Below are 15,709 nucleotides of genomic sequence, written 5' to 3' on the forward strand. Positions count from 1 at the left end.
GTGCTGAGCCTCATGAGCATCAAGGACAGAGTTCTGGGCAAGGCAGGCTCCTCAGCCAATGTGCTGTGCAACACAATCTCAGGCAATGCCCAGCTCAGTACAGAGCACTCCTGCAGATTATCTTCCTCCTCCTGCATGGGAGCTCTCCACTGTCACCCATGAAACGCAGTACTGGTGCTGGAGGGATGAGTGAGGGTCTTGTGGAAAAGCCCAAGGTAATTTACACACTTGAGGTCTGCCTGGCAGTAAGCAGGTTGAAACATGGCTTTTCGTTAGTGACAGTGACTAAACTCTCTGAGGTTGGAGGATTAACTAAACTGAGTTTAACTAAACTCGTTATGCATTTGAGACTTAAGATGTGATAGACATGGTGCTAGACAGAAAACAGTATTAATTGAATACATAGCCAGTTCAGAAGGCAAATAACAGACATGAAACCATATTATCCAGTATGTTTATATTGAGTAGCCAAGAAAAATTACTTCCAAAGCATTTCCAAGAAAGATTAGTCTCTTAATCACTGAACCAGAAGTTCTTTACATTGGTGGTCTAAGTGCTTTGGCCCTGTGATATTATTCTTATTTCCAACAGCTAAATCACATTACAAGAGCTTTAAATCTGCTTAGTTCTTCACAGCGTTGTTTTTTATTTGCTTAGTCAATCTCTCATGCTTTTAGGACATTAATATCAATACAAATAAGAAAGCTGAAGGGCAAGAATAAAGTGGAAGACATTAGTTCACTTTGCTTACTGTCACTAAGACAGCATCACTGTAAGCAAGACAGTATTACAAATCTAACTTCACCTCCATAGGGGTGACTTCAGAAACCAGAAATCTTGGAGCCAGGCTGGAAATGAGCCAGTTTTCACTCTGCCATGTAGAAGAAGAAAGCTCACTACATCATTTTGTTTAACATTAAAACTCTAGACAAATGTTCTACTCCATTCCACTTTTGGATGTGTTACAGGACATATGAAAGTTGTTTCACTGAAGCACAGACTACCCAAATAGCTCTTTAGGAAAACAACACCCATAAATTGAACACAATATCACACAGAACTGCACTAAGCAAGTGTCATTAGGAGAACTGTATTCTGCAGTGAAAAAGTTGCTTTAGTGAGGAGAATTATATTCCTGACGAGTTTCCCAGCTTTATCCTGCACTACATGTTTGCATGTTATGGAACCATGCCAAGGGTCCCAAAATGGCATTTTAGAAACTAAATAGATTTATACACTAAGGCATCATACTTGGCATCTCCAAAAAAGACAAGGAAGAATATACATAGGTGTACTTCTAGGCAAATATGATTTTTATCTGAGCCAGTTAACTTTTGCTACAGAATTTATTTCCTAGAATGTGACTTCTAGAAAAAGAATTGTAGAGGTAAGCATCAGGAGCTTGCTGAACCCCAGCAGGTATTCACTATGAGCCACAGCTGACTCTGCTGCGCAATAGACCATCACCAGAGATATGAACTGTGTGCTCAGAGCAGCATTTTGTACCTTACACTGGATTCTTTGCACTTTTAATTCTCAGTTTTCCTGTGGAAGGGTTTTTCTAACATCTTAAGTCCAGGGCACCAACAAGGTACTGCATTGGAACTGTTTTTGAAGAAGATACGCACATGAGCCCACATGGAATTTCTTTTCTTCCTTACAGTACAAAAATTTACTACTTTTATATAAAACCAAGCCATTTCCTGAACTCTAAATGAGATGCTAATCCAAAGTGAAAGCTACTCCTTGTCTTGTCAAACCTCTTGTAATTCAACAATAGTAAAATTGTTGTGGGTTTTTCTCCAGCACGGTGATAAGCCTTTAAAATTAATCTGGAACCCTCCTGTTCTAGTTAGGGAAGTTACCTTATCTAGCACGTAAATGTAGTAACCTGAGAAACAAACAGGAAACAGTATGAGGATGCAAAGAAAGCAGAAAGAAGAAAAAAGGTAACATAGAATACAGCTATCAAACAAACAAATCCAGATAAATATACAAGGGAGCAAATATCTTTTGTGAAGGAGAATGTTTGCAACTGAGTGGAAAAAAGAGGGGAAAAGCTAGAGAGAACTAAGTGGAGCAGGCTTGAAAGATGCAAACTTTCTTTTCAATTTATGGCCAAAAATCTCTAAGTTATATCTACTCTAGAAAAAATTAGGGGTCTGCGATAAGGTAACTAACAGCATTTGGTAATCAGTATCCAAGACTGAGAACACAGCTCTAGCTGTATTACATGTAAGATATGTTTTACCAATGCCTGGAAGTTGCAGAATTCAGCTACAACAAAATCTACTGTGAAAGGATTTACTGTGTTTTGCACATGTTTAACCAGAGGAAGGAAAAACCTCAGGATTTTAATTAAATCCTGCTAGCATACAAACAACTTTGCAACTTAGTTATGCAAACAGCTGGAAGGTGCTATAAGTATTCTGCAGAGCCTTCTCTTCTCCAGGCTGAACAACCCCGACTCTCTCAGCCTGTCCCCACAGAAGAGGTGCTCCAGCCCCCTGAACGATTTTGCAACCCTCCCCTGGGACCTGCTGGACTAGGTCACATCATTCCAGTGCTGGGAGCCCAGAGCTGATGCAGCCCTGCAGGTGGGGTCTCAGCAGGGCAGGGCAGAGGGGCAGAATCCCCTCCCTGGCCCTGCTGCCCACCCTGCTCTGGATGCAGCCCAGGACACGTGTGGCTCTCAGGGCTGGGAGTGCCCATGGCTGGGTCATGGTGAACTTCCTGTCAACCAGCATATCTGTAGTACTTTTCTCCCCAGTGCTTCTTGCAATAACAGAAGTTTTGTTCCCTTTACACTGATCCAGTTAAAAGGCAATTGAGGTTTTAAACAGAAAGAACATTACTTCCAACCTTGTGAGGTTCTGCTTTTTAAGACATAGTTTGGTGAGTTTATGAAGGTTTATATGACATGGTAGAGTCAGCAGGAGCAGACTGGACTGAGAAAACCAGAAATGCTTCCACTTTTATTTCATTAAGTGAAATCGAGAATATCCACATGACAGAAAGGATTTATAGATACCTTTGGAGCAATTTATTTTGCTTCAATGCTAAAGAAGCAGCATTGCTTTTGGCTCACCTACTGTTTTCCTGAGCACAGAGAACTGCAGCATCAGCATCACCTTTCAATCTGTTGCAGAAACTGTTGCCCAAAAAAAGTAGTTAATGCTGTTGATACACATGATGAGGGGTCTATAACTCAATCTCAGTTAGTATGTTTTCCTTCAGTAAGAAAGCTTGTAGAATAAGACTGTTATTGCTATCAAATGTGCACAGGCATTTCTACCATCCCTTTTAAACAATATAATCCCATAACAGTACTTTTAACAACTTTAACTTAAAGACTGAGGTAGGCCATGAAAAATTTACAAATTGGTGAACATGATGGTTTATTTGGTCTCTCATTTAAGCTAAACCCAAACCTGACTCCATGGTGGATAGACAAAAGTCAGATTCAGGGAGCAGAGCATACGGCATCACTGAAGTTCGGGGTTGTACTATGTAAAATAAAAAATCATTCAAACAGTCCTACAGAGTTACCCATGCCAGTTATAGTCCTATTGTCTGGATAAAACATGCATAAGCAGGTGTTTTCCTAAAGATAGATTCTTGGGAATGAATAAGTAGAGCCCACTTTGATTTTCATAATACTGCAGTATTTGCCAACACACAAACAAAGGATTTGCCTTAGACAAAAAAGCAAATCTAGATCTGATCAATGAAAATATATCTCCAAAACTTCAGTTCCAATACATAGTAGTAGAGAGTCAGCCAGGCACGAGTATTGAGTATTTGCTTTGCTCAGTTCTGTTTTAGCTCTTGACAATCCATGGCAGAGCTGTTCAGCAGGGAATTTCTGGCAGGAAAATATGTGACGATTTCAATGCCAGACAGACTCAAGAGCAGCAAAGAGCATGCCACTGACCAGGAGATCCAGTTTCCACATTTGACTATGTGAGGGAACAGATTGCCCAGAGAAGTTGTTGAGTCTCCCTCACTGGAAATACTCAAGAACTGGCTGGACTCGATACTGTGCAACTGCTCTGGGACGACCCTGCACGAGCAGGGAAGTTGGGCCAGATGACTGACTGGTCCCTCCCAACTTTAACCATTCTGCCATTGTATGAAAGCAGCAGCAGTAAAATTATCTTGGACTGCATTTTAAAACAAAACCCCCTTTCTGAATCTCATTTAAGGCAAGGTCAAGGGAACTGGAAGCAACAGTGCTGCACTATGAACTTAACCAGTTATGAAGCTGTCATTGACAGTCTCTGTGGTCAGCAAAGCAGACACACAGGTCAAGAGACTGGAAATGCTGGAGCCAATGTTCAGCAGAGAAGAGAGGATACATTGCACAACCCACCCAAAGCCCATCGCATTCAGCACACAATCATGCAGTAAAATTTATACTTTTGCTGCCCTGTCCTTTCAGATTTTTGTGGCAAGATGTGGATCCAAGGGCACCAGGTTTACACCCTGTGGGAAGCAGACCTTCAAAGAAGAAAATATGGGACTTCAGAGCCAAAGCTTAGAGCTTTGCTGCACGCTGCTGTGGAAAAGGTATAGTGAAGACAAGATAAATGTAAGTTATGACTCATTTATTACCTCCCTTGCTCACAACCACAGCCTTTCAACCTAGTTCAGCACAAGTGAAACAGACTGCTGACCTAGAGAGTACAATGTGGCCAACTTGTTCCAAAGAAAAATATCTTTTTTTCTAGAAAATAATAGTAACCACAATCAGACCCAAAGCAAAATGTTAGACTCTAGGTTTAAATGTCTGTGAAGTGGTGGAAGTGGTTTAAGTCAAAAGTTTTACTTAGATATGCAAAAATACAGAACTATATGAAGCACATGAACTCATAATTTAAAATTCCACACTATTATGTCTCTAGTTTCTGACTCTACAGATTTGTTAAGAAATCTCAGCTCCTAAATTTCCATTTGCTTAAAAAATATATAAATTTCTTTTAGCTGCCAACATTCCCTTAAATATTATTTGTTTTATAAAGGATGGTGACAGCAGCCAAAGCAACCCAGGTGTGTTCCTTGGCTGAGTAGGGGGGTGGTAGTACTGTTGATTTGTTTATAAGGAAAACCTGTGTGTTAACTTTGGAATTTGTTCTCATTATACTGCAAGCTTTAGTATGATACATCTCCTAAACCAGAAAACTTAGGAAAAGGTTATTTCACAAACAGCCACAGGCTACTTCCATGGAAAAAGCAGGAAAAACTTCCAGCCATTCCAGGAAAATAGATAGATAAAATTTGAATACCATCACAGCAAAAACCTATTAGTTGTATAAAAAAGTGCACAACCTTGGAGGGCTGACTTTGAGGCTGTGGAGGCTGTGGAGAGTAGAGTGGGTAGCTGAAAAAACTACTTTCTCCCTTTTTCTCCCCCTCATGTTTTAGTACATTCAGCCCCAAACTGTTCTTGAGATGAGAGCCTTAGCTCAAGTCAGAGCTACAGTTCTCTGATGCCAACTTACTCCTGGAGCCAGACACCCTGGAAACATCAGCTTCTAAACTTGAGGCTCTAGTTTCATACTCCAGAGACGGTCTATACTGCATCTATAGTTTACCCATCCTAAGAACTTACCTCGTCTGAAAGAAATCAAACTGTGATTGTGGGTCACCACAGCAGCAGGGTGAAGGAAGGTGTGATATAGGTCACCCCAGTCACAAGTTTTCTTGTGTTACATACAAGAAGTAATGTGAAAGCAGCAACATGGAGGACACCATGAATCACTTGGCTACACAAGGTCTCAGAACTTCATCACATAAAGAAAATGTCAAATCCTTTAGTAAGAGATTTTGGGTAAAATTGCAGTTGTCATTTTTTTTACACTTCCATGAGTGGGTTCAAATTCAAAGCTGCATATCTTTGAATCTCCAGCTAGTGTTAGATTTAACAGCATCTCAGCTTTCTACAATCATGATTTCACCAGGGAGGATACTGACTTTCAGCAAGAGCCACACTGAAAACTATGAAACATTCATGTGTGGATTCTTAGTGTATAAATGTTAAAACAATACAGATCTCACTGCACATTTTTGCATTTAGTTGAGCCATGCATGAGCCTGAAGTTTGTTGCGACATTCATTTCCCTGATCAAAGCCCTTCTGATGCATTTCATAGTCAATTCAATTAAGCAGAAGCTAGGAGCAGTGACGCCTTGCCTGACCTGCACAGCACACTAAACCAGCAATAAATCATATCAGCAACATTTTTCTACACCAGATTTCTGCTGTCATGACAACACTGCCATGTTTACAAAATAATCTTAAAGGTGTCATAAAATTCTGGTGCACAAGATGGCAGCACAGATACTATGTGCTGGTTTAATCTGTTTTATTCCAGCCACCCTTTATGTGGGTTAATCAGTGATTAAAGTTCACAAGGCAAGGTGCTGCTGAGGAAGCTCTGGAGCCACGACCTGGCCCCACTGCCATCGCAGGCTGCATGCACCCAGCAGCAGCCAAGTCCTGTTCACTCTGTAGTCTTTTGGTGGAGAAAAGATACAAAGACTCTCAACCAACGCCACAGCTGACAACAGCAACACACTGTGCATGTATTGCAGGACAGTCCTCAGCCTTAGCAAACAGCAAAGCTTTGTTTTGCTGCCTTGTCTGTTTACAGAGACATTAGGATTTAGCACTGGGTATCAACTCCAGGACTGCTATTTGAGACAATGGTGCTTGAGTGGGGGGGCCAACAAAGACCTGGCTGATGGCTACAAGGATGCCTCATCTTTTCCCCGTCCTCTTGGCCAGGCTCCAAGGTGCCAAGGTCTGGAGAAGAAAGCTGAAGAGGCAGTAGAAAGAGCAGTGCCAGAAAGGGAGCTCACCATGGTGGCAGAGACTGATCAACCACAGCAAATATGAGTCCTTAAGAAACTTCACCTAGTTCTTCTAAGCAGAAACAACAGCACTCAACAGGTTACCTGAGCAAATGAGGTGGAATTATTAAGCCTGTGTTCAAAGGTCTCAGGAGAGGTTAAGTATCTGCTGATTGTATGGTGTGAAGTAGCCTTTTTTAATGTGAAGAACTGGATTTTCATTTGAACGAAAAGGGGAAAAAGGATGCAACAGAATAGTGCTAAAAATCTTGCAAAACCTGCACAACTAAGTTAACACAACTCAGACTGACATGCATCACCCAGCTGCAGTGTCTAGACCAGTTTTAATAGCCTCTTCCAACAGGCAGCAGAGACACAACAGCAGAAACACAAGTATTTCCTGTGTTAGTCTGGCAGTGGTGGCTCAGTGGCCCCTGGAAAGCATAATTTCAGACAGATGACAGACTCAAATCACTAATGCAATTTTAGGTAGTGCAGACACAAGTTCTGTAACAAGTCCCACATATGAACATAAATGGTCTCCCTACAAATAAAACACCACTTTTCTCTGAAAAGAAGAGAAGATGAATTTGGCATATGAATTAATCTCAACTTAGTTTTTCACTAATCTGTATAGACACTGATTTGATAAACAGAAGCAGACACAGCAATAAAAGCACTTATACTGTATAGCATTTGTACATATGGAAATGTTGCAAAACACGTTCTTCCCCCTGAACACACGTTTGCTTTAGGAAAGCACTGCAGATTGTAGTTTAGACTTTCACATTATAATGTCTTGCTACATGCTACAGCAGTTTGCTTTGCCCTATTTTGTATCTTCTATAGCTACACTATGGTTATACAGTTTAGAGCACCCTCTTAAAACAGCATATGGTATTTTAGACTTACCAATTTAAAAGGTTCTGGCCTGGAATAATCTCATAGTCTTCCAAGCAATCCACTTCAGCAGAAGATGCATGCCCTTGGCAAGTCTCAGAAATATGGCAGTAAAATAACTAATGAGTCCTGGAGATAATCTTCACACCTTCTTCACACAGTAGTCCCACTAATCTTAAATCACAGTCTTACTCAAGGCCCACACCCTGTCATGGCAGTAATTCCTATCCAAATCCATAAAAAATATAGCTACAATCTCCATGAAGTGATCTAACAGTCATTTTGATGAAGCTTCTACTGAAACTAAATCACAGCTGTCCATTTGGAAACATGCTAACATGCATGTCCATTAGAAAATAAGCTAACCCTCTCCCAAAATCCACTGCATCATCAGATGTGTTGTTTCTAGCAGCTGTCAAACTAGCCACACATGGAAGAACATCTAAAAACACCATCAAAGTAATACAGTAATTCTTACATCAAGACCTAGTAATTCTTACATCAAGACCTATATGCGTTTGCCCCTTACCACTGCAAAGTGCCTTCCATGCAAGTAATAGTCCTCAGGTGTCCAAGGGATGTGCTATTACCTTTCTTTGCAGGTGAGCAGAAAGGCATAAACATTCCCACCATGCCTACAATCATCACACCTTTCTAGGGAAGAAAAGTAACCCAGGGAAATACCTCCTGTGTAGGTTCAACACAGAAGTTTTTATAGTGTGCAAGTGTTAAAGCCAAGGCTACGATTCAAGATCAGCAACAGGAGACAGTTCTGCCTGCAGACCTGCTTTTTAGCAACTAAAGCAGCTGGATCAGCAGAAACTCCCAAAGGACGTGCAGACTGAAAATTGCATTGAGGCCACACAGATGAACTATGGTAGAAGAGGAAACCAAACTTGCGCCTGGCAGGATGCAGAGTGCTGTTCTGACTCCTTGAACAGTTCAAGTCCACTGGATCAGATGTGGACATTTATATTTTCCTGACTAATATCTAACAAAGGTTAGTTTTGTGAAAGCAGCTAGCAGCAAGTCTGCAGGTACAGGAGCCATAAAATAACCCAAGACATACATCTTCTAGACTGGCAGCTGAAACTTTTAGAGAAAGGTGCAGGACAGCAGCCAAATCAGAATTAAAAGCCACGCATGAGAGAACAAGATGTTAAAAGAGTGAAAAGACTGAAAGAGCCAGCTTGTGAAAGGCTGAACTGTTGTTCAAAGCATTTACTGTTACGTAAACTTTACAAAACTGCAACAAGCAGTTTCAACTTGGTCCCATGTCAAAAAGAAACACAAGATTGAGGAACAAAGATAAAACCAAGGCATTTAGGTGAGACACAACATGCATAACACCTACAGTTACCTGTTCCTGTTTATTTCTTCCCATGATAATAGAAGAAATGCTCTTCTCCACTTTCCATGGCTCCCTACCCACTTAACAATCTATAAAATTCTGAAAGCACATGCATACAAATTAAGTCTGCTATAGAGGAGGAAAATGCAGGCAGCAGTATAATAGCATTTGATAATCCATAAAGAAATGAAAACTGAAGAAAGGAAAACTGAAGAAAGGAATGGTGTGACTTCACACTGGTGAAGAAAAGCAGCCACTCTATAGGAGAAAACAGGAAAAATATTCACGAGTGCCCTGCAGCCTCACTTTTATCATCAGAATATAGGCTAATAACTGCTGAACAAAGCTTTGGATCCTCCAGGACCATATCTTTTTGCCAGTTTCAAAACTGCATAGTGTTTTATTCACACACCTGAGGTAAACAATTAGCACTGCTTTATATTTACACTAAGGGTCATAACCAGATTCCTATATGATATGTAGACATTGGCTCTTGGTGAAGAACTGGCTGTAATTTTCCCAGTGTAAGTTGGAGTTTTTCTTGAGAACATGTGACCAAATGCTACATAAAATAGTAACTCAAACACATGTTTCTAGATAACATTTAAGATACAGTAATATAGTCATTCTTTAAGAAAATGAACTGGAGGAATTAAGTGGTAAAAAAAGAGGTTTTAGCTGCAGAATTCTAAAATAGTCACTTGGAATGAGGAATGTACTAAGAAATTATATTAATGTATTAAGGTAGCAATAGGACGGTGTGAAAGCTAAACTGTAGTCCAAAGACTAGGTTAGGCTAGGAAGAAAAAAAGTTGATTGTAATCAGCATGGTAAAAATTAAACAGTTCGATTAATCATGTCATGCAACAAGTAGCCAGTGTCTAGTGACAGAACTTCAGTTTAAGGGTTTTGAGCTCACCATCCCCAACATCCGTGTACATAAGACAATCTCTTCTCCAAGAACAAACAGTGATACACCCCTATCAGAGTACTCACCAAGTGATAAGAATCTACCATCTATGCCCTAGTATTCAAGTTACTCGATACTGTAAGAGACGTACAAGCAATACTTAATCAGCTAAGAGCCTTCAATTTACCAGACAAGCTATTAAGGACTGGCAAAAGCAGGCTACTGGGGACACCATTTGGTTCAAAGGCCACAAACATGTCAATGGTGTATCAAGTCTGTCTAGTGGAATCTAGAACCAGTTGAGAACACCCTCCCCTGCCACCATCTTGACTTCAAGTACCAGAATATGCAATCTTTCTATCCTGTCAAAAAGCAAAAAAAAAAGTATTTCAAAACTGTTTTGAATGGGTAAACCATCTATCAGCATCCACACAGTTGGATGGCTCGCCTCCCCAGGCAGCCCTCATTGTCTGGCTAGCTGACTCAGTAACACAAGAACCACATGTCCATGGCTGATCCAGGCTCTGTAACACCATTGCCACTGCAGCTGCCACTCAGGCAAGCCATGAATGCCTCTGGATATTCAGTGTCACTGTGTCAACCAGCAGCAGAAAAGCAAAGAGGCAGGTGATTCCTTGCCAGTGGCAGCCCAAGCCAAGTGGAGCACATAGCAGCCACACAACCCCAGCCAGAATGCTATCACCATTACTGGTCACATTGTTTAATCACAAGATGCAATATGCAAGAAAAGTCTTCTTAAACCCAATTTTGGGTGTTTGAGACTACTTATGAGAAACCACAGTGTTTTATGCAGAGTGGTACATGCAAAACAAAGTTCTTCTTTGTTTTCTTGTTCATGCACAAAGAGGAAATAAAAATGCAAGAATTTTAAAATCCGAAGGAAAAACTGACAAGTTTTAGAGACTATTTCAAACCATTCATGGAGGTTATGTACTATATCTCTGTTTTCAGTGAGGTTTCAGCATGCTCTAACCCTCTAGCAAATTGTTAGCCACACAAAGGCTCGCCCATCAATTCCTGTAGAAGTAATTTCTGAAAAATAAAAACTGCTTCAGAGAAGCTCAGTAGAGACTTTTTCAACCATCACAATGCCCTATTAGGAAATACTCCTGTACAACCTCCAAGAGCTTTCAGGCACAGAAATTAACTTAAAAACTTCTGTATTAGAATATGGAAGTAGCTACCATCTTTTTTTTTTTTTTTTGAAATCAAAGTGAACCACAGGGCAGACACCCAGGGATCCTTATCAGCACTCTTTCATTAGGAAACTAATTTTTAGGCTGGTATAGCTCATTGTATTATTGTCACAAAAAGGCAACAAGAAAGAAGAAACACCAAAATGGTCTACAGGAGCACTTTCCTACTTTTCTTCATAAACAGCACTAATCTCAGGGCCTCTAATTTGCAGTTAGCTAACAATTTAACATGGGCAAAAAAACCCCATTGTACCTGTGAACTTGAACCAAAAAGTATTTTAAGTCAATTTACCTTGCTGCCAAGCCTATTCATGACCTAGTTACTTTGATCAAGTTAATCAGCAAACCATCACAACTTGTTAACTCTCAGCCCTCCACTGAGACCTAAGCGACTTAGGTTGCTATTTTGACCTGTGAATTTGCTCCCTTTCTTCCTCTGCCCTTTCCTCTACACTTCATCCCAATCAAGTACAGCACCTGCACAGTGCCATTCATGCACTCCAGGAAGATACTGCTGCAGTTACATCCAGAAGCCACCACAAAAACTGGATCCTCACTTTCCCCTACAATTCATAGAGCATGTTTTTGTATGTTTTCAGTAGGACTCAGGTATTCTGAGCTACTGGCAGCTGCAGCCTGCAGAGCCTGATCATCACAGGCAGTATGAAGCCTCATGTAAGAGGGCAGTGATGCCACTGGCTCTCATGGCAACCTCTCCTGCAGCATCCATCAGCCAGCCTGCACTGTGGCAAGCAAAGCAGTGCAGGGTGTGAGGACACTAGTCAGTCACCAGTGCTGGGAAAACAACTGCCACAGGGGAGAAGAAGAGAAATGCAACCGTCACCATGCCAAACAGTTCCTTTCAACAAGAGAAATGGACAGGAAGAGCCAACCACAGTAGAAACTAGATAAGGAAGAACCACAGGATGAACACCAGGACAGAAATATCTACAGGAAATAAAAGGCCTGATAGACAATGATGACTGAGGTTTTAAAGGGGTATGGATGTTTCTGTACCTTAGCCCAAGTCAAAAAAAAAAGCAAAAATAAGACTTGCCAAACTCTAAGGAATACATGAGATCCCTACCCTCCCATCAACTCAATTATCAGACATCTGAACATGAGCACTGGAAAAGATGCTTAACTGGGGGCAGAAAATTGCCTGGTGATCACAGCAGATTTGTCAGAAATAGTGAATCTAAAATTTTTCACGAGAAACTTAGGAAAAGAAGGAAGACCCCAAAAGATAGTGTTAGTATAACTATGCCCATATACCAACAGGTACAAGTTGAAACTAAACAAACACAAAGTTCTGACACTGAGCACCTTCGTCCCTAGATCTTCCCCTTCACAAAAGATTTTAAAAGTATGTCTTGCAGAACTTCTGCACATTTACTTTGAAATCGAGCCAACTTAAACAGCATATTTTTTTCAGCTTTTCATATGAAATTCAATATGCCTCCATACTCATTCAATTCAATATGCCTCCATTCATCAAAATGCCTCCATACTCTTTTTCCTCAGGAGAACTAATATATATTCAAAGAAACTTAACAGCCAAATTGCTCCTAATTTTGAACATGAGAGTTACGCTCTGATTTCAGGAGTGCGAGGGTTCTTGCAATGAAGTGAAAAGCCCAGAAGAATTTCTATGCTCACCAAAGCAGATATTTCCTATGCAGAAGGGCAAGTTGTTTTTCTCTCACTGGGCTGCAAAAATACCCAAAGACCCTCTCAACAACTTTCATCTACTTCAGATGGGGAAAAAAGGGAACAAGAACAGTCCTCTTGTCCTTTTTGTTCACTCATAACATTGTCAGCCTCTAGAACTTCATCTGCTTCTCGTACCAGCTTCTAGTACAAGCAGGAAGCATTTGTACAGACAGCCATTTCCAAGTTCTCAAGACTGGTAGCATGTTTTCATCACCACACTACAATAAGGGAGTTTCTCCAAAGTGGAAAAGCAGAATTCTACCTAGCTGCCAAGTAATACCTTGTCCCATCTTCCATAGCATCAAGTTCTCAAACAGGCCAAATCTTTGCAACTTTAGCATTCAGCTACTTTCAACATATTTGTTTATCAAGAGGCTGGAGGTTTATCCAAGTGTCAAATGTCCAGTCCCTTAAAATTAAAAAACTGTGTTCAGGAGATACCTGCATATCCTTCCTTGCAATGCTGCCACCGCAACACTGCACATAGGGTAAGCCCGATTGAGACTATGCAATGGCATGCTAAATGCTTTGTTTAAAAAAGAAAGTAATCAAAGGCACCTTTCAGCTATTATGTGTCTGGCAGAAGTAGGCTTCTCATGGAGGGGGATGGACAATCCTTTATACCAAAGATAACAAACACAGCACTACTGAATTCTATAATATAACCTGTAAATCCAGTATCTAAATGGGAAGAATGTTTATAGATACGCACATAAAGATATTTAAAGAATTTTGATGCCAGCATATAAGTACCTGGGTGATGGCAGTCTGGAAAAGCAAGTGCAGAAGGGCATTCAAGAGCTGAGCAAACCCCAGTGTTGCCCACCCAGTGACTCAACATCTGACCAACCTTTCTCCTTATTGCTATAGGGCACTGTATGCAAGCACATTAAGGTGACACTAAGATGTGGGCTGGGGAAGCATATGAAAGTTTAAAAAAAAAAAAAAGAAAAAGGCATACATCCAGCCTAATGAGCCAAATGAGATGCACAGACCCTACCTGAGCAGCAGGTTTGATCAGCCCATTTTGTAGCTACTGGAAATAAAAAGGTTTAACAGCAACTGCTTTTCCACTAGTCGTCTTACATGTTACTTTGAATATACAAGAAAAACATATTATATTCGTGCACAGTAACAGACAGTGTACGTCTTTGAAAGAAACACTAGACTAATTCTTCTACCCATCAACTGATCATGGCAAGTACATAATCTTTACTTCTCTTAGTCCTATGAAAAATAGTGGAATATGCCAGCATGCAGATGGCATAAAGTCCTAATTCAAAGATATTCCCTTTTCTCAGACAAAGAGCTGGAAATTATTCTCTTCTATATATCAGCACAAAATTACTTTGTCTTCACTATGGCTGGCCAGGGAAAGAGTGTGAGCATTTTTCTTCAGAAATAAGGGGTTTTTCTCCTTGCCAATTGATTTACAAACATGGTAAGTGAAAGATAAGCTGTCTTTTCAATATTGCTCTGGCAGATGTAGTTCTAAACTACAAACAGCTTGTTAACAAAATCCTGAGCAACTTAATTCTACATTTATAAATGTATATGTTACTACTGAATTATAGCACACTCCTTTCACACAGCTTACTTTACATAAACACTGCCTCTCTGCTCCATTCTGGTTTGCTTTGGAAAAAACCCCCTCCTGCCACTGCAGCATACCATATCCCAGGGTAAAGTATTTGCAACAACCAAATAGAGAAACACCAACTGTGTGAAGCAAGAGAATCAAGAATATTCTAGATTAAGAGGGAGAGTAAACTTAGATTTTTTTCAGAAAGTTTTCAGGGGTTTTTTTATGCATTGTGTTTTTAAACTGATTTCAGTATGGATGTATTCAATTACTGATTGTGCTTACATGCAAATGGTAAACTCCCAATCTCATGCTGGGTGTTAAGGTTAATTAGATTTTCCTACATGCAAATTTTTAGATCGTTTGGGGTTTTAAGTCAAACACAAACTTGACATGGAATTTTTAAAATTTAAATTAAGATAATTGCTTACTTGAGAGACAGCACCATACATTAGAGTATTTGCTATATAGCAGTAATCACACATCTGCCTTTACTTTTAAGAGTTTAACCAGAAAATGGTGGGAAAAAATTTAAACACTGTATTTATATTGCCAATTACCACCATTCAACAATGGCAAGACATCAAAAGCTACCTTTGTGTTATATCAATTTCTGCTATATAGAGGAAATAGCAGTACGCTATGTAAGAACAAAAAATTTAACCTGTACACAGCTGTAGTTCTTCAGTTCAAGGAAGAACTTTCAGTCTCTCCTTCATCCTCTGTCAAAGTGACCTAATTTTCCATGACAAAATACCTGCCCAAGAAAACTTAATTCTAATTTTCAGCAATAGCCAGTGCATTCATCTTGCCTTTTCAAAATTCTAGAAGAGGTGATTGTTTGTTGCTTTGGTTTGTTTTTTCTACAAAAATCTCGAGTCAGTGTATTCTACTTTAACATGACTAAAAGTAAATTTATATTATTGTAGCAACTTTTATTAGTAGTATGTAGGCTTATAGGAATGTGCATCAGGCTGCCCAGCAGTCCTCCAGTTACTCAGTTTTGAATTCACAAATCTTGTCACCACAATACTCCCTCCTAAGCACTGGGATTGTTTCAGCTCTGTTCTATGCATGTGAGTTTGCATGGCCAGAGTTTTTCAAGAGCAGAATGTCCATGTCAAGGGAAAGCAGAATGCTCAAAAGCATCTAGAAATATTGGATGGATCCAAGTCTGGGTGGGGG

General features: G+C 40.1%; 1 protein-coding gene across 1 annotated transcript in view; it reads right to left on the reverse strand.

The window, feature by feature from the left end:
• The window catches only part of IQGAP2 (IQ motif containing GTPase activating protein 2), a 125,004-nt gene that overhangs the window by 60,984 nt on the left and 48,311 nt on the right, over positions 1-15,709 (reverse strand). The gene's annotated exons all lie outside the window — the stretch shown is intronic.

Source organism: Molothrus ater, chromosome Z, assembly GCF_012460135.2.
Source record: "Molothrus ater isolate BHLD 08-10-18 breed brown headed cowbird chromosome Z, BPBGC_Mater_1.1, whole genome shotgun sequence".
NCBI lineage: Eukaryota > Metazoa > Chordata > Aves > Passeriformes > Icteridae > Molothrus > Molothrus ater.